Raw genomic sequence first — 21,680 nt, 5'->3', positions numbered from 1 at the left:
CCTGTTCCAGATGACTGGATGGATTAGGAAGAATTGCTCCATCCTGCCTACAGTTACTGAAGACTCTGAAATGTTTGAAAGTCTTCACTGTGTCCCCCCTGCTAAAAGCATTCCTATGTCTTGTTAAATATTACTGTATGCTTCCTATCAGTACCTATATTGTTTCCAGGTGTTCTATTCCATTTGCCACTTTGGGATCAGAAGGTTGATAAACTTCTGAGTAAGGTGGCAGGTGAGTGTATGACTGTTTACTTATTTCTTTCCTTATCTGCCACATCATCAGAACTAGAACGGTGATTTGCAGAGTAGGCCTCTAATAAACATGACATAAGGGAATGAATATTCCCCCATGTTATCCCAGCAACACCTTAGGCCCACCTCCCCAACCTTAATCAGCTTTACTTAGAAAGGTTATGGCCAGCCTGACTCAGTAAAGTCTTTATAGAGAGTAGGCATAACGGTTCTATTATTTTAAAGAATAACACAAATTAAAAATTAAATAGGATGTTACAATTTGTAATAGGCCTGCATTACATCATATGTCATAAACATTCATGTCCTTTAGTTATAAGAATCTCTTGCTGAAAATAAGTTGAAGGTGTTGTTAAAGAATGAAACACAGTGCAAACAACCTTACAAAGTTCGCTAAGGTCACAGAAGAAGTCTGGAAGAAGTGAGTTCTTAGTGGATATCTGTGTGATGGATAAATAAGTGTTAACCAAGAGAAATGGAAGAGGTAGATTTTTATGGCAAGGAGACTATCCATGCAGGAAGACTGGCATGTGCAAGAGCCAAAAAGTAAGAGAGAACAGGTTGTTTGGGGGAATTAAAAGTAATTCTGTCATTTTCAGATATCAAAGCATGTATCTTAAGCATGTAAAAAAGAGAAACCATCATTACTTATTTTTCCATCTTTTTATCTGAGCCATTTGTTCTGGTATGATTTTGAAAACTTAAAAAACAAATCGTGCCATTGTAGTTAGCACTCAGTTTTTCCCATAGATGGTAAGATTGCCAAAGTTTTCATTAAAAATCAGTTTGACTACCGTATACCCATGGAAAAATAATTCAAACCATGTATGAGCCTTGAATTTTACCCCTATGTTCCTGTTTATTGAAACATTTTTTTCTCCTTTGAAAGTAAACAACAGAAAAAAAATTCTTAACTCTTGGGCAATTCTTTCTGTATATTATTTAGATATTCTAGATATGGGTCATGGAAAATTACAAGCATTTCCAAGTGTATGAATAGTTACACTGAAAAGCATGGGTAAGCACAAGATTAGTAATGAAAGCTTGTCTTTACTTGTTAGGTATTATCAATATTACATGCCAATACTTGGTTTGTGATGCATGAAAAAGGATTGCTGTACTTTTGTTTTTGAGCAGGTGTAGAATTGTGCAGATAGGCATAAAAGATCCACCCCTGGCAAATCCAGAGTCATTTTAAGTCACTCTGGTCATTAGGATTATTTATTCTAACTTAAGTTGGGAAGAAAAACTTCTGCCCAAGTGGAAGTTATTTTCATTCTTCTGCTTCCTTTCTTTCAAATGAGTATTTTTCTCATTGAAACCAGAATTTCACCAGTTGTGACGAGATAAACAAAACATCTATCTCTAAGAGATCATGAACATTTCTTTGATGTCAGGCCATCAGATTGAAGTTTCTGGTAGGAGCAGAGCATCTGGGGATTAGTAACACCTGGTTAAACCCTCAGGGGAATATGGGGGGCAGATTTCAATAGCAACCTATCAAAATTCAACTATTTAAATAAAGCATGGACTGTCTTATAAGGCAATCTTAGATGGGGTAAAGCCAAGTATAAGGAATCAAAAACTGAGCCTTTTTCCTGAAATGGTCTTTCTCTTGCTCTGTAAAATACTTAGGGTCCAGACTCTTCCCAGTATAAAAGCAGGCTGTGTTATAAAAATCCAATTGTAAAACATTTTCTTTTTCTTATAAATAGGCATTTAAGTCTCCATGATGTTAGGTGCTTTTGCTTTTTTCACAATGCTCCAAAAACTGTTACCTTCCCCCCTCCCCCACATGTTCTGAGAGGATCAAATGTCTAACATATTTTGAAGGGTCTGGCACTGCAATGTTTTATGCATAGTGGTTTGGAGCTCAGATTAGACTGTAATCCAGAATATGGCAGAGTATAGTAATGATCAAATAAAAGAATCTCACGAGTACATATAATGAGAGAAATGAGTTCAGAATTGAATTCTGAGTCTCAGACTGACATCTTTGATCTCCACGGGCCTGTCAGCAGAAGCTGGAACTCCCCCTCAAATCCTGCTGGTTGGCTCTGTTAATGGAAATGCTCAAGGAACTTGGTTGTAGCAGAAACTCTACACACGGTGGGCTTAGGGATAGGACTGTGGACCTGGAGTAGAATCATGGGGTCAGAGGTTCAGCTGTGGAATTAGGGGATGGGGTAAATTGAAAGGAGCTGAGCAGTAGGAATGGGTAAAGAGAATTGAGTGGGAGGATTGAGATCCCGAGAAATAGAACTGCTGCTAGAATAGTTTGCCCTCCCTTCTTGTCTTCTTTCTCTTTCTCTTCTCCCTCAGCACCCCATAAGTGTGTAGTACAATCTGTACCTGTATTAGAATAAGGGAGTAGAACTGTGGTGTGGTATAGCCACAAACAAATGACCCTTTATTAAAGTAAAAAATTCTTCATGGTTTGAAGAGAGTGGGAGACTGTGGCTGAGGAGAGTAAGTAGGGCAAAGAATGGCTGTATAAATGGCTTTGAATTCTTCCCTTGGAGCCTTTGTTTAAGCTCCTAAGATGGGGGCTGAGCCATAGAGATTGTGGATTCTATTCTGCTTAGACAGGATCTACCAAGAGTTGAGCAAGCTGGAAAGCTGAAAGGGATAGGGGTCTCTTAGGGAAATCTGGAGAATTCTTGAAGACACCATGCCAGGATATGTATAAAAGGGTATATTTGTCAAGGACTGAATGCAGTATAAAAAAGAAATCAGTAGCTTTCTTCTTTATTTGTTCAAAAATACCACTCTTCTGCAAAATAGGGTAGAAGACTTTAACAATGTCATTAATTCAGAGCTGACTCATTTAAGTTTAGCAGTTGTATGAACAAGTATGACAAGATTCTTAACAAGCAAAAAAGTTTGAATGAAGTAAATGCTAAATACGGGACTTGGGATGTTTCTCAACCATTATGCATTGTAGATTGTGGTGAACTATAAATTTTTATTAAGTTTATCATTTTATTTTGGTTCTTAGTCATTCATTTGAAATATCACTTGCCCACTTTTTTTAAACAGCAACAAAAAAATTATTTAGCAACTTGCTCCTCTGCTATAGATGTAGTATAAAAATAAGCATTCCTCATGTGCAGATGGCATGAAGTAGGTATGGCCCAATAAACAACTATGCGTACTCTCGAGTTACTGCCGGAAAGAAGGGCTATGTTTCTCATTTTTTAGATCTCTCTCACCCCTTTATCTAAACTAGTTCCTCCTCTTGCAGTTGCTTTACCTTACACACCTGTAGTGTGATGTGAGGAAAAACTTGGACTCTGGAATCCCAGATGGGTGGGATTCAAGTCTTTGCTCTAACACTAAGTGTCTAAGTGCCTTTGGTCCTTGTGTCTTCATTCACAATAGAACCACTTCATAGGGTGAGTTAATTCCTACGACACTTACAAGCAGTGCTCTAGTGCCTAGTCAGAGCTGGGTAAGTGATAGCTATGATTATTATTCCCATACAGCATTTTATATTCTCTTCAGCTGTTTTGAGTTACTTGTTGATGTGGTTACTGTCTCCCTGCCCCCATTAGGAAGTGAGCTACTAAGGGTAGCACTTTATCTTCTTTCTGGTTTACCTGGGTCCTTTGAGATCCTTGTATAGCTCCTGTCCGTTGTATGCTCTTACTAAATATTGGTTCTATGAATGAATGAGCAACCTAACAACCTTCAGAGTGAAAGGTTCTAAGCCAAAACCAAATTGGTTTTTAGATTTTGACAACTTTCACATTTTTCAGCTAATACTCCCATCATTCACTACCTAGGCATCTAGTTCATCACTGATTCATCTTAGTGTTATTTCAGGAAGCTCCATTTCTCAAAGACTGTTATGAGGTCTGTTATGTGACCTTAGTGAGATTTTTTTTTTTCTTTTTTAATTGTTGAGGTTGGGTGAGAATTTGGTTGTGCCTACTTTAGAATTTTTCTAGACCAAATAATGGTAACAATATTCTATGGATTAGATCTTGAAGCCCTTACTGATTATTTATCTCTAATGTACAGATGACTCCCTCATACTTTCTGAGATGAATTTTCACTGCTAAGGACTATTCCTTTGAACTTCTTTGAGCAGAGATGGGTGACCTCATTGTCAGGGATCCTCATTCTTTAAAATAACATTATTGAGTTATAAGTGATATACATTAAACTGCACATATTTAAAGTATACAATTTGATGAGGTGTTATTTGCTATTTTCAACTTTTAGGAGCAACCCACAGGCAAATCTTGGGAGATGCTTTTGTCGCTAGTGAAGAGAATTGTTATCAGCCCTAACAGGGAAAAATTGTATGTGTAGGTCTCAGAGAGCACAAGTGGCCTTAAAGGTAGGAGTGCTAGCTTTCTCTTCTACAGAGTCAGGGAATTGGGAGCTATCATCTGTGCTCCAGGAAATAAGAAGTAGAGGTTTAGGTACATAGTTGAAAGTTGCCAAGGTGACTGACCCTTGAAGGAGTTCAGAATAGCAATAACTTTCTTTTTTAACATAAAGCCTTTGCTCTAGAGAATAATAAAAGAAGACCAAAATAATAGTTGTTTTTCTTAGAAAGAGATAGAGAGAGAAGGGAGAGAGGGTGGGTGGGGAGAGGGGCAAAGGGAGAGGGAAAGAGAGAATCTTCAGTCTCCACAACTAGTGCATGAGCCCAGCCTGGGGCTTGATCTCACAACCTCAAGATCATGACCTGAACCGAAATCAAGAGTCAGACACTTAACAGACTGAGCCGCTTAGGTGCCCCCAAAATAGCAGTTCGTGATTATTAACCTTGATTTAATAATCAGAGTTGATTGAACAGTATAAGAAGATATTTTATCATCTGTATTTTTCAGCGTATTCTTTTCCTTTAAAATTGCAAAGTAAAACGTTCTATTAATTGATTAATTGTTTTAAAAAAGATTTTATTTATTTATTTGACAGAGAGAGAGAGGGTGAGAACAAGCAGGGGGAGTGGCACGCAGAGGGGAAGGGAGAAGCAGGAAGGGCTCAGCAGGGAGTCCAATGCAGTGCTCAGTCCCAGGACCTTGAGATCATGACCTGAGCTGAAGGCAGATGCTTAACTGACTGAGCCACTCAGGCACCCCTGAAATAATTTTTAATAAAAGAAATGTAGGAAAATTTGGAGAAGTTAGAATAACCATATTGCTTCACGTCCAAATTTCCCCCTTAATTCTGAAGTAAATTAATTTCTATAAAAGGAACTTAGAGAAGTTGTTGGAAAGTCAGAGAGGAAGAGTAACTACGTTGCTTACCACACTTCTTCCTTCAATTCTGAAGTAAATTAATTTTTACAAATGAAATTTAGAGATATTACTCAATAAGGGAGAGTTATTCTGTTGCTTAGCATCATACTTTTGTTCATTGAGAAATGCAGCAAGACTGAAGGGCAAACCAGAGGCTTTTATTTGGGGTCTGAGAACTGCAGTTCAAGAGACTCAGATTTGAGCAGGAATTGAAAATGTTTTCCAAAGTGGGGAGAAAAGAGGAGGGCTTTTAAACACAAGAGGGGATTTCCAGTAAAGCCATGTAAATTGTTTGTCAGGAGTTATGATTGGTACTGACAGGTTGAAGCTATTCTTTTTTTTTTTTTTAATTTTTTTTTTTTTTAAGATTTTATTTATTTATTTGACAGAGAGAGATCATAAGTAGGCGGAGAGGCAGGCAGAGAGAGTGAGAGGGAAGCAGGCTCCCTGCCGAGCAGAGAGCCCGATGTGGGACTCGATCCCAGGACCCTGAGATCATGACCTGAGCCGAAGGCAGCGGCTTAAACCACTGAGCCACCCAGGCGCCCCGGTTGAAGCTATTCTTATCTGTACATGATTGGTTGCCAAGGGCTATCACTAAGCAAAAAGTCCATTTGTAAGTCAAAGAAAAAAGTTCATTTCTCTTGAAATGGCAGAGTTGCCTCTGGTGCCTCAGGATGCTTGCGGTTTGGCAGTGACCTATATTTTAAAGCTTACCTTTTCTTTCAGGTGGGGACATGCAATAAGCCTTGCTTCCTTAATGTCCTCCTGGCTCCATTTTAAATTACTCTGCTAGCAAGCCTGACTCCATTTTGATGCTTCTTTCACATTTCCCCCCTTTGATTGAGACCTTTCCTTGGAACTATGTGATGACCAGCTAGTAGGTCATCCAACATTAATGTAGGCATCCTCAGCTCTAGAAAGGCTCATTTTTAGAAAGTCATGTCCCACAGAGGAACGAGAGTAGAGGTAGGGTGATTGGTATGTTTGGGGAGAGCTTATGACCACATTTGCACAACAGGGAGGTTTTCAGGAGACAAGGTTTAGGCATTGTCCTCACTTGAGCAGCTTATCAAATTTATGACAGGAGTATCAAGAAGTCCAAGTAATTAGGCTTGGCCTTCTGTTAGAAGCTGTTGAGCAATAATTTCGATTTCCCGAATCATAGTACAACATTGAGAAAGGCAGAGAGTTAATAGTTGCACTAAAACTAAGAATGAACAGATTAATAAAACAATGAATAATATTATTTGTAGTCCCCTTCTTAGGATGGTCCCCATCCCAGTTGGAAGCCAGCTGAATAAATATGGAAATCTATGGTTAACCCAGCTTGTTATCCCAGGGAAATGAGTTCCTTTTAGGGATTTGGGGAGTTTGAAAAGCTTAGTTGTCTCTAATTCCACCTGGTGGGATGTATATATCCAGGTGCAACAGGAAGTGTTTGTAATAGCACAGACGCCTTCTCGGGCATCCAATAAGTAGTCTAAAGCTACGTGGTTGTCAAGGACCAACCCAGAAAGGAAAATCTAAAGATTCCTTTTGAGTCCTAATGGCTCTAGCATTTGATCTGGCCATTCTTTTTGTAGTTTGGGATAGGTGTCAAATCATGGGTTTGTTCCATGCAGTTCCTATTCCAGCCAGGAGCTAAAAATTCCACCAAACTGGGTTGTTTTGAAGGGTTGACCCTGCCAGGGAGGTCAGAGCCTTGGCAGTGGCCACACCTGTTGTCCTCATATGCAGAGGGATCTTCATCAGGGTAATCTCAATTATATTAAGGACTCTCTTTTGTCTTCCTGGTATTTGGGAACCTTGAGTTATTAATTCAAGAGTTGTGAGTGGAATTATTAAGTAACCCAGGAGACATTGTCCAGGGAGTCTCCAACTATCTAAACAATCGAATGTCTATGGTTTATTTTTATATGCACAGACAAATATGTGTCCTGAGGGTACACAAAGTACACCTGTGAGTGTCTGGTTATTTATGGATTCGTTTACCAGTATGGAAGCGAGCATACGATCAAACTAGGGATCTGTATGTAGGTTAATGTAATTATTTCTTCAGGCATTGAGTGGCTTGTTTGCCCAGCCTATAGATCTCATTTCTACTTGGGAGAAGGTATTAAATAGAGAATCAGGACAAGTTATACTAGGAGTATATGTATTTTTGAGTGAAACCATTGATAAAGGAGAGCTCATGGATATTGTAACTACTTCTTCAGATAGGAGGAACCTCAAAGCATGGGGGATTTGTTTTACCTGGCAGCAAAACTATTCTGACACAGTAAATAGAGCTTGAAGGGGTTGTTTGATTTATGGTGTAATTCAGAAGGGATGGAAAATTATTGACAGGGGTAACAAAGGGATCCGCTATTTTACCATGGTTGATAAGGGGCTAATGATGACATATCCAGAAATCAGATAAGTTTCCTGCTTTGTCCATAGTGTGGGATAACCAAATAAGGATACTTTTATGCCTAGTTTCCCTGTGGGCTGAGGACAAAATGAGTCGGATGAGGGAAATCATCTTTGGGTATAGTAAAATCAGAACTCTTTAAACAGAGTTAAACAATTGAAGCCAGGAGTAATAAGAAGAAATTAAGCAAAGTGCAATTATTGCGGTAAAAGGGAGTAGGATACCCAATATTTCATTAATATTCATTGGCTAAAGAGTTTATTATTTTTATTTTATTATTATTTTTTACTTTTTTAAGAAAGATTTTATTTATTTATTTGACAGAGAGAATGAGAGAACACAAACGGGGATGCAGCAGAGGGAGAGGGAAAAGCAGGGAGCCGGATGTGGGGGCTCGATTCCAGGACTCTGGGATCATGACCTGACCTGAAGGCAGATGCTTAACTAACCGAGCCACCCATGTGCCCCTGAGGAGTTTAATATATAGACCTGGTCCAGATTCTTGGAAAGCAGTCTACATCAGGTGTCATTTTCTTCTAATCTGCCTGAGTGGACTTCAAGGTGGTCTTACACTCTCTGGAGACTTTTAATTTGAGGTCCCCAAAGGCTCGGGATGACCATTCAGGATTGATGCCCTTTTAAAATGAATCCATACTCTTGAGTTTAGCAGCACAAGGATTGGTTAATAATTCAGTATGATCCTAACTGTTGGAGCTGTAAGGTATCTTCGTGGAGATGATGTTTCCAATAAACATAATCACCAAGTTGGAGGTCATAGTAACGTATGTCTTTATCTCCCAGGAGCATGCTGTGAAAAGATTGGTCTATGAGCTATACTTTAATTTTGAGGGCTTTTATGAGTTCCTTGCAGTAGATTAAAAGGTCTTCTTTTAACAAAAGTGGTTCGTACATTCCATAATCTAGCCTCATAAGTCTGCCAGTGATCATTTCATAGGATGACAACCTGCTTTTTCCTGTAGGTGTCGACCTAACACTGAGTGGCAGAACTCTGGGCCTAGACATTTTAAAGGATTCTGTGGGCTTTGTCCATTGATTTTTTAATCCTATTGGTACATTTCACCAGTCCTAAGGACTGGGGATGGTAAGTTCACAATAAAAGTGTAGGATGGGCCAGATTTTCCAAATTGAATTACTTGATCAGTGAAATGGAAACCTGTCATGAAACTCTGAGAGAATTCCACAAGCAAAAATACTTTGTTTTCTAATAGTATTTTGCCTACTGATGAGGCTGTGGCTCTGTGGCATAGAAATACTTCTACCCAATGAGAAAGCATACAGGTGATTACCAGTACAAATTTGTGTCCCTGAGAAGGCAGCAACTGGATGAGGTCTATTTGCCATAAAACAAAGGGACCTGAGGATAAGAGAAAACGTCCAATAGAGGAATGAATGGGTTTTCTAGGTTTATGTTTTGGACAAATTTTACATTTCTGGTATACTTGGGAAGCGGCTTTGAGATATGACTTCTAGTAGTACTGTTTTCCCCTTAAGATCATTTTGTCAGTGTTCCGATCAGTTAAGTCATGGGTATATTTATTGTTAATACAGGGGGGACTGGCCATCCATTTGGATCTAACCATACATTGTTTTTTTTTTTTGTTTGTTTATTTCATTTCTTTAAAAGATTTTATTTATTTCTTTGAGAGAGAGATAGCAAGAGAGAGCACATGCAGCAGGGAGAGGGAAAAATGGGCTCACTGCTTCCCAGGACCCTGGGATCATGACCTGAGTCAAAGACAGTTACTTAACTGACTGAACCACCCAGGTACCCTGCTTGTTTAAATTTCCTGTTCAACTTTTTTCTCATTTTGTTCTCATTTGTTCTCATTTTGTTGGACAGCCAAGTGTGCTGTTAGAAAGAAGATGGCCCATCATATTGATTAAGGCCTCAGCCAAGGTTAAGGATGTCCTGATTATATTAGGGGTGAATTGAGGGCTGTTTTCTGGGCAGCTGCATCAACCAAATGCTTTTTCTTACTTTCTTCTTTATTTGCCATAGAGTGTATAGGAGTTTTTATAGGCTAGAGATTTAAGTAATTGAATGGCTTCTAAAAAGGTTTCAAACATAAGTGGGTTTTTTGTTTTGTTTTTTTTATTAATTTGGCCAGAGGAGGTCAGAAAACCTCTTTGTTTCCAAAGTATTGCAGAGTCATTGGTGAAACCAAAGACACATTGACCGTCACATATTGGTGAAACATAAAGACATATTTATTGCCAATAAATATTGGCAGTTTTTTTTTTTTAAGATTTTATTTGTTTATTTGACAGAGAGCACAAGTAGGCAGAGAGGCAGACAGAGAGAGAGGAGGAAGCAGGCTTCCCTCTGAGCAGAGAGCCCTATGCGGAGCTCAATCCCAGGACCCTGGGATCGTGACCTGAGTCGAAGGCAAAGGCTTTAACCCACTGAGCCACCCAGGCACCCCGGCAGTTTTATTTTTGACTAAGACACAAGCTCAAGTTAATGCTGGAGGTTCTGCCTGTTGGGTGGAAGTTACTTGGGACATTGAGTCAGCTTCAGTGGTTCCATTTAAGGAAACAACTATATAACCTGCCTGATATTGTTGTGTTTCATCTTTTAGGTGGGATCAATCAACAAATCATATTAATTCAGTATTTTCAAGAGGGGTTTCCTGTAAATCAGTTCAAGGAGTTGGCAGGTGGTCTGCCAACATCAATCATGAGGAAGTCCACGTGTATGCAAAGGAAGAAGAATAGCAGTGTTTTGTGTATTGTAGTGAGCAATAGTAACATTTGAAGGGGATAGTAAAAGAATTTCATAGGAGGTTAATTGGCTTGTAGATAGATGTTTAGTGTGATGGGACTTAAAGCAGGACTTCCACCCAGGGAGGTATATGTAGTCAGTGGTGAACTACTGTTTCTTCTATGTGTGACAAAATGTCGGTGGTGGCAGTAATTGCTTGCATGCATGGAAGGAAACCTTTGGCCGCTGGGTCTAATCGTTGGCTATAGTACCCAGTGAGTCAGTGCTGGCTTCCATGTCATTGGATTAAAGTGCCCACTGCATTTCTCTCTTTTATGAACCAAAAGGAAGAAGTGTAATAATAGGATGCCCCAGGGCAGGAAGGTTGTGTAGGCTGCTCTTTATCTTATTAAAGGCTTTCTGTGATCCTGCTACCCATGTAAAGGTCTCTGCTTGGTCAGCTTATGAGGGGAATATAGAGACTGAGCCATAGCAGAGAAATTTAGGAAACAATTTCTACAGTATCCTGCCAACCGTAAGAATCCACTGAGTTGTCTTCGGAAAGGTCAAGATAGCTTGAATTCTGTTGGGATACAGAGAAGGCTGTGGTTAGTGATCACATGTCCCATATACTTAATTTGGGATTTACAGACTTGAAGTTTTTCTTTAGATAATTTGTGTCCCCTTTTTGCTAGTTCTTGTAGGTGGTGGAGACTGTTTTTGAGCGATGTCTCTTCAGAAGTTAAACACAGGAGGAGTCATGTACATATTGTAGAAGGGAGGACTGATATGGGAACTCTTTATTGGTGATATCTGCCTTTAAGATTTGAGAAAGGTAGGTGGGACCCACAGTGTAACCCTGAGACATAACTGTCCAAGTGTACTGTTGTCCTCCCAAATGGAAGCAAGTAGGAACTGGCTTCTAGAATTGATAGGAATACTGAAAAGGGCACTACAGAAATATATAACTGTAAAGAATTTACTTTCTGGTGGTATGGCTTAGAGCAAGGTGGGAGGATTAGGCACAATGGGTATGGAGGTATAACTGTGTTGCTTAGTGCTCTCCGATCTTATATAAACCTCAATCCCTTTCTGTGGACAGGATACGAATGTTTCAAGGCCTTGTGTGACAAACAATGAGACTTTGCTTAATACATTCTTCAGTAATGGGCTTAAATTTCTTGAATAGCCTCTACATTTAATTGGTTAACATTAGGTAGGGGCTTATTTTCATAAATTTATTTTTTATTGGTAGTACACAATGCATGCAGTCAATATCAGTTGCATTTTTAGACCATAATTCAGGTAGAAGGAATCTAAGAAGGGATTTGGCTCAGTTACAGTGCCTAAGGAGACTAGGATAGCTCTGGACAAGTCTGCTTGAGGATTGTGAGTTGGGGGTTGAAGAAGTAAAAACCCTCCTGAGAAAAAGAAATGTGAGCTTTGTATGCCTCAGGAAATCTTGTCCTAGTAGGTAAATAGAGGCAGAGGGAACAAAAAGGAATTGAGGAGTTCCTTGAATGGGCCCATGTTGCAAGGAGATAGGAATATGGAAACAGTCATGGATTGACTAGAAGCACCCAGCATTTATATAGTTTCAGTACTCTGAGAAAGGGGAAAGATGAAGCTGGTGGGGTTGAGGACTGAGTGTAGCTCCAGTGTCTGTTAGAGCTTTAGTTACCTCATTTGTAGTGGTCAAGTCTCTTTTCCCCAGGAGTTAGTCAAAAACATGTGGAAAATCTCCTTTTGATCTTTGGAGCATCCCTGTTGTTGGGAGTATTTAGGTTGGAATCCCTGGGAGGAATTATGGTTTCAGAGGCTATTGGTCTTTTTTTTTTTTTTTTAAAGATATTTATTTATTTATTTGTTTTATTTATTTATTTATTTATTTGACAGAGATCACAAGTAGGCAGAGACGCAGGCAGAGAGAGAGAGAGAAGCAGGCTCCCCGCCGAGCAGGGAGCCCGATGCTGGGCTCCATCCCAGGATCCCGAGATCATGACCTGAGCCGAAGGCAGAGGCTTAACCCACTGAGCCACTCAGGCACCCCACAGAGGCTATTGGTCTTGTAGGAGCCTCTTACATGGTAAACAAAACTTTTCCAAGTGTCTGGGCTCAGTAGTGGCAAACCCCTTTAAGGGATGGTTTGCCTGGTAGATTTTGGAAGGCAAGTTTGGTTGTTAAGTGTTGTGTTTGTAAGCTCATTATTTGGTTGGCTTGAATCTGGGTACTTAAAACTTAGATGGCTTTTTTCTTATTTTTTCTTTGGATTAGTTGGCTAATTGTTCAGGCAGGTTGGCTAGCCTGTGAGGATCCGTAGTGACTCAGTTAAGCTGCTTAGGTTAAGCAAGTGTGCTTACTTAGTTATTTATTGAACCTGTTCAGGAAGATTGAGTTAAAAAGGGTGGATATTTCATATTTAGTTGACGCTAGATAAGAATGTAGTTTTTAGATTTTTTCAGGGAGATTAATCATAAACATCTTCATCAGGTTTTGAGTACACTGTTAGATCTTTTTCCAATCAATAGTTTCAGGAAAAGGTTTAGGAATCTTATTATAAAGTTTTGTGGGGCTTTTTTGCTAGTTTGAGAACATTCGATTGGTCAGTTGCTCTCCACTTACTGAAATTCTCAAAAGGATTTTGCTCATTTATTGTGTCCATCCATTCTTTAGCTCTGCCTTCACCAATGAACATGGGAATCAGTTGGTAAAGATTGAAGCAACCTTGTTGATAAATTTGGATCACTAGGTTAAATTCCTTCACAAAACTTACAGGATTCTATTTAGGATCCAGGAACTCTTTAATAATAGCTCAGAGTTCTAGTTTTGTCTAAGGAGTAGAGATCACAGAGGGGGGTCCCTGAACCACCTTCATTAGATTTAACGTTAAAGGGAGTGGCAAAGGCTGGTGCCTCAGGATCTGAGTCATTATTGCAAGGAAGTTCAGCGAGTGAAGGATAAAAAGGTAGTGGGCAAGCAGGAGGAGGAGCAGAGGGAATACAAGCAAAGACAACAGACAAGCCTTTGAAAGACTTCTCCAGTTTAGTATATCTCTGAGACAGCTCAGATTAACCTTGATTAATTTCAGGTTAGCATTCTGCAGGGAAGCAATTTTGGAAGTATTTGTGCATTTAGAGGCCTTGAAATATCAATGAAAATAAACTTCCCACTTAAGCTGTTTTGTCTTACAACCTCTTTCAGTTGGCTGCACAGATAACCCAATTTAGGAATTTCAGAAGAGCTCCAGTGGGCCACTTCAATTGTAAGTTATCCTGAGTAATAACTGGTCAGCATGACAAACATTTGCAAGACAAAGGCCCATAGTTTTATACGTAAAGTCCGCAAGACTTCCAGAAGGAGACTGATTAGTAGCCTTCTATTTATAGAATGAACTACTCATTTTCCCATTTTAACAAAGAGTGTATTCACCAAAGACAAAACAGGAAATCTTACAAAAGCTGGCAACACAGGACACCCAAACAGAGCCTGAACCTCAACTGAGTTGGGAGGTTCTGGACCAAGAGGACTACTACTGCAACCGAAAAACACTGAGAAGATAACAGAACACAGTGGACTCTTGTAGGACCCTTACATGAATCCACAACTGCCTAGCGGCAGCAGTCACTTTAAATCCTACTTCTGACACCATGCCGTGTCAAATGAGAAATGCTGCAAGACTGAAGGGCAAACCTGAGGCTTTTATTTGGTGTTTGAGAATTGTAATTCGAGAGACACAGATTTGAGCAGGAATTGAAAATGTGTTTTGAAATGGGGAGAAAAGAAGAGGGCTTTTAAAGGCAAAGTGAGGATTTCCAGGAGAGCCACAAAAATTGTCAAAAAATTATGATTGATGCTGAAAAGCTGAAGCTATTCTTATCTCCACGTGATTAGTTGCTAAAGGCTATCACTAAGCAAAAAGTCCATTTGTAAGTATGAGAAAAAAAGTTCATTTCTCTTGAAACAGCAGAGTTGCAGCCTGTGTTCTAGGATGCTTATAGTTTGGCAGTGACCTGTATCTTAAAGTTCATCTTTTCTTTCAGGTGGGGACATGCATAAGCCTTGTTTCCTTAATGGCCTCCTGGCTCCATTTTAAATTGCTTTCCTAGCAATACTTACTTCGTCTTGATGTTTCCTTCACACTTTTAATTTTTAATTCTGATAATGGAACACACTGGAGAGAGAGAGAGTGTGTGTGTGTGTGTGTGTATGTATTTTTTTTTTTTAGCACTGTGGGTTCTGTTTCATAGTGTAAGGGCCTATTCAGCCAGAGCGGCCCCACCCAGGTTGAACTGTCATTTTGTTGTAAAACTTAAATTGACCTTGCCCCCTCCCCCCAGGGGAACTTACTTAAAAGTAAGTCTGGGACACCAGTCCTAGGTAACAGCCCAAATACAAGGGTGGGTCAGGTCAGGTAGAGACATTCAATCAGTGGGGGCCCATACTGTCTCCTAGCTACCAAGGTGATGGGTTAGTTTCCATGGCTACTGTGGGGTGAATTGTAATTCAGTTAGCCACCTGTGTGTGGCCAGGCCCAACCACATGGCCTTTGCTCTATAAAAGTTAGTCTGGAAAGCAGGCAGTGGTTGTCCTCTCTGTAAGGGGTGGCCCCGACCTGTCTGTTTGATGGTCGGTTTGATTCTTGATGCTTGGCGTGAAATAAAGCTTTGCTTGACTTTCACTTTGTATCACTCTCGCTCCTTTGACCGTGGACCCATTGACATTGGGGACCCAACAATAGTGCATGTGTTCTTATCTTCAGAACGTTACCAACTTGATACAAATAATTGTTGCCTTTTGTTCTGCCACAGTGATAGAAGAGAAAAGGAGCACTGGTTTCTGAATTTCTAAGGGCATAAGAGGGTAAATTTGGCAGTAACTAAGGCTTTAAGAAGCAAAATATATTAATTTTAATTAACCAGGCATTAAGTCCTTTCTTGTATCCTGAAGAAGATTGAATGAATCTTCTATATTATTCTGCACATTTGTGTGCATATGTGGCATAAAAGTGGCATGAGCAGAAGCATCCTGATTATTAAACCACCAGGGAACAAGCCTCTCTAAAATGTAATTGAATGTATTCCTGGAAAATTTGTTACAAGTGTTGTAAAGCAGTATTCCTTTAAAAATAGTATTTAGTGGCAATGTACCTATTAGGCTTCACATGTGAGTGGAGCAAAAATTTCTCTATATGCTGAGGAGAAGGAAGATCTTAAGAGAGCAAAGTCATGATGGTCAATACTCTCAGTATTTTTCTGTGTAAGGTTCCGTCTTGGTGATTAGCCTTCCTCCCTACCCCTTAAAACCTCCTACTGCTTCACACATTTGTGTACACACACACACACACACACACACACACACACACACACACACACTTTAGGTACGAAGGCAGGAGAAATATTTGTTCACTAGTTAATTAACTGATTACATATCACTGTGGAATTTCTGTCACTGTGTCATTTGACACTGACATATTTTTATTTAGAATTTAATGACAATTGCATATTCTTAACCTCCTGATACATATTCCAGATGTAGTATTACTACATCTGGTAATGAGGTCCTTGAAAACGTGTCATTGGAATGTATCCTTTTGGTTTATAGATGCTTCTTATTTGTGGTGTGCTTTTGGTGAACAAATACCAAATAGAGATACCCACAAACCTAGTGTATTGTTAGAATCATAAGCACAGAGAATGGAACTGAACCCAACTTTTTAAAATATCCGTTGGTCTGTCTGTCTCCTCTGCCTCATGATAAGATTACAGATCTGTTGCTTCAGAAATAAGAAGCATGACTGCCTCTTTGGCATTAACCTTCAGAGTAGAGCTTCCCTCTTTCTCTAAGTCCTTCTGCACATGTGCTGCTCATAGTCTCCCCTTCATCTTGGTGGATGGAGTGTTTCTTTTCCTTTGTAGTCTCTGCCTCCTCTTCCCAGGCCTTTCATTCTCCAGGAACTTGGTTACATCATGCACATTTTTTTGTTTTGCATTTTAGTTATTTGCTTCCCCCATCTTCCCCTTAATGTAGGAAAATGAGCAGCTTTTTGCTCACCTCAAAACTATTTTCCTTGACTGCATTCCCTTCAAGTTATGGTTCTACCTTTTTCCCCTTCCTTTCCCTGCCAAAATTCTCACAAGAATCACTTACACCTGCTCAGTGCCTGTTTTCTGATCACTTGCACTGAGCCTTTGGCTACTTCAGTCCCTGAGACTGCCCTCCCAGCTGCCAACTAACTGCCTTTTCTTAGCTCTAATTTGTTTTTTATCCTTCCAGTGGCATCTACCACTATTTCTTCTCCCCCCACCCATGGTATTAACCATCACAACCACCTTTCTTAATCTTCCTGAAACTACTTGACTGTTTCATTTCTGGGGTGTTGGTTGGTTGGGTGGGTGGGTGGTCTGGGAAACTGCAGTCCTGTAGCCTGAAATGCTGAGTGCCTTTTGCCTTTCCTCCTTCCTCTGCTGTCTTCCATACTTTTTCTTCCCTAGGTCAGGGAATGCCAACTAGTGTGACCCCACAGGACTTTCATCCTTAGTTTGCAGAGTGGGTTTGTTTTAATTCATTCTTAAGATAGAAAAATCAGGAGATTTTACATAGGCCTTGTGATCTCTGCCTGTCAAATGAATTTCTAGCTTTCCTTAAAAAAAAAAAAAAAATCAGCTGACATTAGCAAGTGGCTGTCTCTTGAGAGAGGACCCACACTCCCCAGTGCACCAGAGTCCACTATTCCCTATTGGCCTCTGTCTGGCCTTCACTCACTGACCTCACCTGCCCTAGCCCTGTTGACATGTGAATTTTGCACCTCCTATCCTTAATATTAGAAATTCATCATGCTATTTCCAAGGTTTCCTTTCTCACAAGTCAGAGGGGGTGTGTGTCTGTGTCCCCCTTTCCCCTAAACAGTACTATGCCAGGCTTATAATAGTCAAGCAAAAAAAAAAAAAGTGAAAGGCTCCGTTAGGTTTGATTATGGCCACCGTGGATCTGAGGGCTCTAGCTTGATGAAGGGATCTCTGCCTCTGAGTATTTTGAATGGGATATTTTTGTTTTGGTTTGAGGAAAGGTATCAGTACTTTATATAGGAATAAAACTTTACAGGTCATTAAGTCCAACGTCATGTTATGTATAGCACATAAGAGACACACACAAGATGGAGCGACTTGCCCAGGGCAACAGAGCAAGTGAAGGATCAGCTGGAATCGCTCTGTGAATTGTGAGAGTAACTCACTATAGTTACTAGAGTAACTATAGAGCTTTATAGGTTACAGAGCACTTTAACCTGTACTCATTTTTACCTGGGGTATGCAGGGTGAATTTCACTTCCCCATTTTATACAGCTAATGAAACTGAAGCCATAGAATTTAAATGGTCAACCTTAGATAACTCAGCCAGTGAGGAGAGACCTGACTCCAACCCAAACCTTTCAGTTTTACGTTCCCAGCTTTTCCTGTGGTTTTCTTGAATGACCCTTTATTCAGCTCACTAAGCTAAAATTCTTTCTAGACTTTCAGTAAAGTGAACACTCCCTGTGTCCTTTATATTTCAGAATCAGAAACCTGAAAAAGAAAATTCTGGTTTATTTATTTATTTTTTAACAGTTGGGGCCAGCACAGGTGAAGATAATGAAAATAAGCCAGGAGCTAAGTAACTGATGTCTCACCTTCCTAATCTAGTGTAGTGGGGCAGTTCCTTTAAAATCATTTTCCCTTGGTAGGACAATGTGAAGGTTGTATTGAGTGTGTGTTCCTCACTGCCCTGCTGCGTAAAGGAGTAACACGTGTTATTAGAGGACTGCTCAGACGATTTCAGGAATATGGTCAAAGGGAGGTCAGGGGAGAAGTTTCAGTCAACCTTTCTCAGGTCAGCAAATTCGTTATGCTTAATGAGCTTCAAGAGACAGCCACCTTGGGTGCAGTTCCTCTCTCCACTCAGAAACCCCGAGAGTCTAGAGCTGCACTATTATGTACATGTATCTGCTGAGCACTTGAAATGTGCCCATCCACATTGGGATATGATCTAAGTATACAATACACACTGGATTTTTTTTTCTTAATGTAACTATTTCAATAATTTATTTTAAAAATTTTTATTTTATTTATTGAGAGAGCTCACACATGTACAAGTGAGTGAGGAGGAGCAGAGGGAAAGCTACATGCAAACTGAGCTAAGTGCAGAGGTGGGCATGGGGCTCTGTCCCATGACTCTGAGATCATGACCTGAGCCAAAATCAACAGTCAGAGGCTCAACTGACTGAGCTACCCAGACATTCCTATTTCAGTAATTTTTTTATGTTGATTATTTGTTGAGTGATAATAACTTGGATAAATTGGATTAAATGAGATATATTATTGAAATTAACTTTACCTGTTTCTTACCTTTTTTTTTTTTTAAGATTTTATTTATTCATTTGACAGACAGAGATCACAAGTAGGCAGAGAGGCAGGCAGAGAGAGAGGGGGAAGCAGGCTCCCCGCCGAGCAGAGAGCCCGACGTGTGGCCCGATCCCAGGACCCTGAGTCCATGACCCGAACCGAAGGCAGAGGCTCAACCCACTGAGCCACCCAGGCGCCCTGTTTCTTATCTTTTTAAATGGGCTATGAAAATTTTGAAATTACATATCAGCTTATATTATACTTCAGTTGAACAGTTGGTTTAGAGAAAGTCCCTTCTTCCCTTGATAGTTCTGAGAGACTGACATTGTTATTCTTTCAACAAATATTTACAGAGCCCTAAAAGGAGCTGTTGGCTGAGGGAAGCTTTCAGATCAATTTACAAATACTGAGTAATGCCTTCAGTCTAATTATTCCTTTTCTGTGGGGGAGTCTTCTATTATAAATGAAGACTGAGCTTGCTTTTCTTACTTGGGTCATCTAGAAACAAAAATCTTTTTCCTAAATGCAGGGAAGAATAGAAGACTAATGGAAATACAAATTCCTCATTGCCGTTTTATAAAAACATTTTGCAAGGGACTATCACATGAGGCACAAAATATTTTTGTTTCTGCTAAGAGGAGGTAAATGGCATGAATTTAGATCCTGTAGCATTGGTTCACTGGTATTATTTGAAGTGTCTAACTCTCTGGGGAAGGAACACTGGACCTAACAATGTAGCAGAACACTAAAGTATCTTTCAAAACATAGCTTTATGAATGTGCATTTCAAACCAATGAGGAAAAAGTGCACTGTTAGATAGATAACAGGGATCGGCCAGCTCCTGAACCATGTGGAAAAAATATAGTGCTATCCTCACCTTATTCTTTACAAAAATGTGTACATGGTTTGAAGATGGAGATGTAAAAAGAAAGAGAAAAAAAGGAAGGAAGGAAAGAAGGATCCATAAAAACACTAGGAAAGCATGATTTTCTTTCTTAAAATAATGGAATACAATTTTTAAAGCATAGTAAATTGAGTGGTACCTGGCTGGCTTAGTCAGTGGAACATCCGACTCTTAATCTCACGGCTGTGAATCTGAGCCCCACATTGGGTTCAGAGATTACTTAAAATGAAATCTTCAGGGGCACCTAGGTGGCTCAATCAGTTCAACATCTGACTCTTGATTTCAGCTCAGGTCATGATCTCAGGGTTGTAAGATCAAACCCCGCATTGGGCTCCATGCGAATGTTTTGTATAATATATGAAGAAAAGTTATAGAGCTATAAGAAAAATACCAGAAACCCAACAGAAAAGTGCTAAAGTGTGGTAATAAGCAAGTTCTAGAGAAGAAAAAGTAGATGCTTAATCTCATTAACAAATAGAGAAATACAAACTAAAACAGTATAATATAGTTTGTTCCCTCTCCAACTAGTATTTTTAGATGACTGATAATACCTAATACTGTTCACAGTGTGGGGATACAGATGTTTTAGTAGACTGTTGGAGGTACACCTTCAATTTACACAATGTTTTATGTCAAATATATTGCAACAAAAAATACACTGTTGGAGGTGATGAAAATTGACACCTTTTTAAAAAAATTTTAAATTATTTTATAAATGTATAATGTATTATTAGCCCCAAGGGTACAGGTTTACCTTCAGAATCGCCAGGTTTACACACTTCACTGCATTCACCATAGCATATACCCTCCCCAATGTCTGTAACCCCACCACCCTCTCCCGACCCCCTCCCCCCAGCAACCCTCAGTTTGTTTTGTGAGATTAAGAGTCACTTATGGTTTGTCTCCCTCCTGATCCCATCTTGTTTCATTTATTCTTTTCCAACACCCAAACCCCCCACGTTGCATCTCCAATTCCTCATATCAGGGAGATCATATGATAGTTGTCTTTCTCTGATTGACTTATTTCACTAAGGATAATAACCCTCTTGTTCCATCCACGTCGTCGCAAATGGCAAGATTTCATTTCTTTTGATGGCTGCATAGTATTCCATTGTATATATATATATATATATATATATATACCACCTCTTCTTTTTTTTTTTTTTTTAAGATTTTATTTATTTATTTGACAGACAAAGATCACAAGTAGGCAGAGAAGCAGGCAGAGAGAGAGGGGGGAAGCAGGCTCCCTTCCAAGCAGAGAGCCCAATGTGGGGCTTGATCTCAGGACCCTGAGATATGACCTGAGGTGAAGGCAGAGGCTTTAACCACTGAGCCACCCAGGCGCCCCACCACCTCTTCTTTATCCGTTCATCTGTTGATGGACATCTAGGTTCTTTCCATAGTTTGGCTATTGTGGACATTGCTGCTATAAACATTTGGGTGCACATGCCCCTTCGGATCACTACGTTTGTATCTTTAGGGTAAATACCCTGTAATGCAATTGCTGGGTCATAGGGTAGCTCTATTTTCAACATTTTGAGGAAACTCCATGCTGTTTTCTAGAGTGGTTGCACCAGCTTGCATTCCCACCAACAGTATAGGAGGGTTCCCCTTTCTCCACATCCTCGCCAGCATCTGTCATTTCCTGACTTGTTAATTTTAGCCATTCTGACTGGTGTGAGGTGGTATCTCATTGTGGTTTTGATTTGTATTTCCCTGATGCCAAGTGATGTGGAGTATTTTTTCATGTGTCTGT

The 21,680-nt window shown here is 39.8% G+C and overlaps 1 protein-coding gene across 2 annotated transcripts in view; it reads left to right on the top strand.

The window, feature by feature from the left end:
* The window catches only part of SH3RF1 (SH3 domain containing ring finger 1), a 182,046-nt gene that overhangs the window by 113,547 nt on the left and 46,819 nt on the right, over positions 1-21,680 (top strand). The gene's annotated exons all lie outside the window — the stretch shown is intronic.

Source organism: Meles meles, chromosome 2 (assembly GCF_922984935.1).
Source record: "Meles meles chromosome 2, mMelMel3.1 paternal haplotype, whole genome shotgun sequence".
Classification (NCBI taxonomy): Eukaryota; Metazoa; Chordata; class Mammalia; order Carnivora; family Mustelidae; genus Meles; species Meles meles.
The sequence above is the reverse complement of the archived record's forward strand: the minus strand, read 5'-3'. Positions and strand labels throughout refer to the sequence as shown.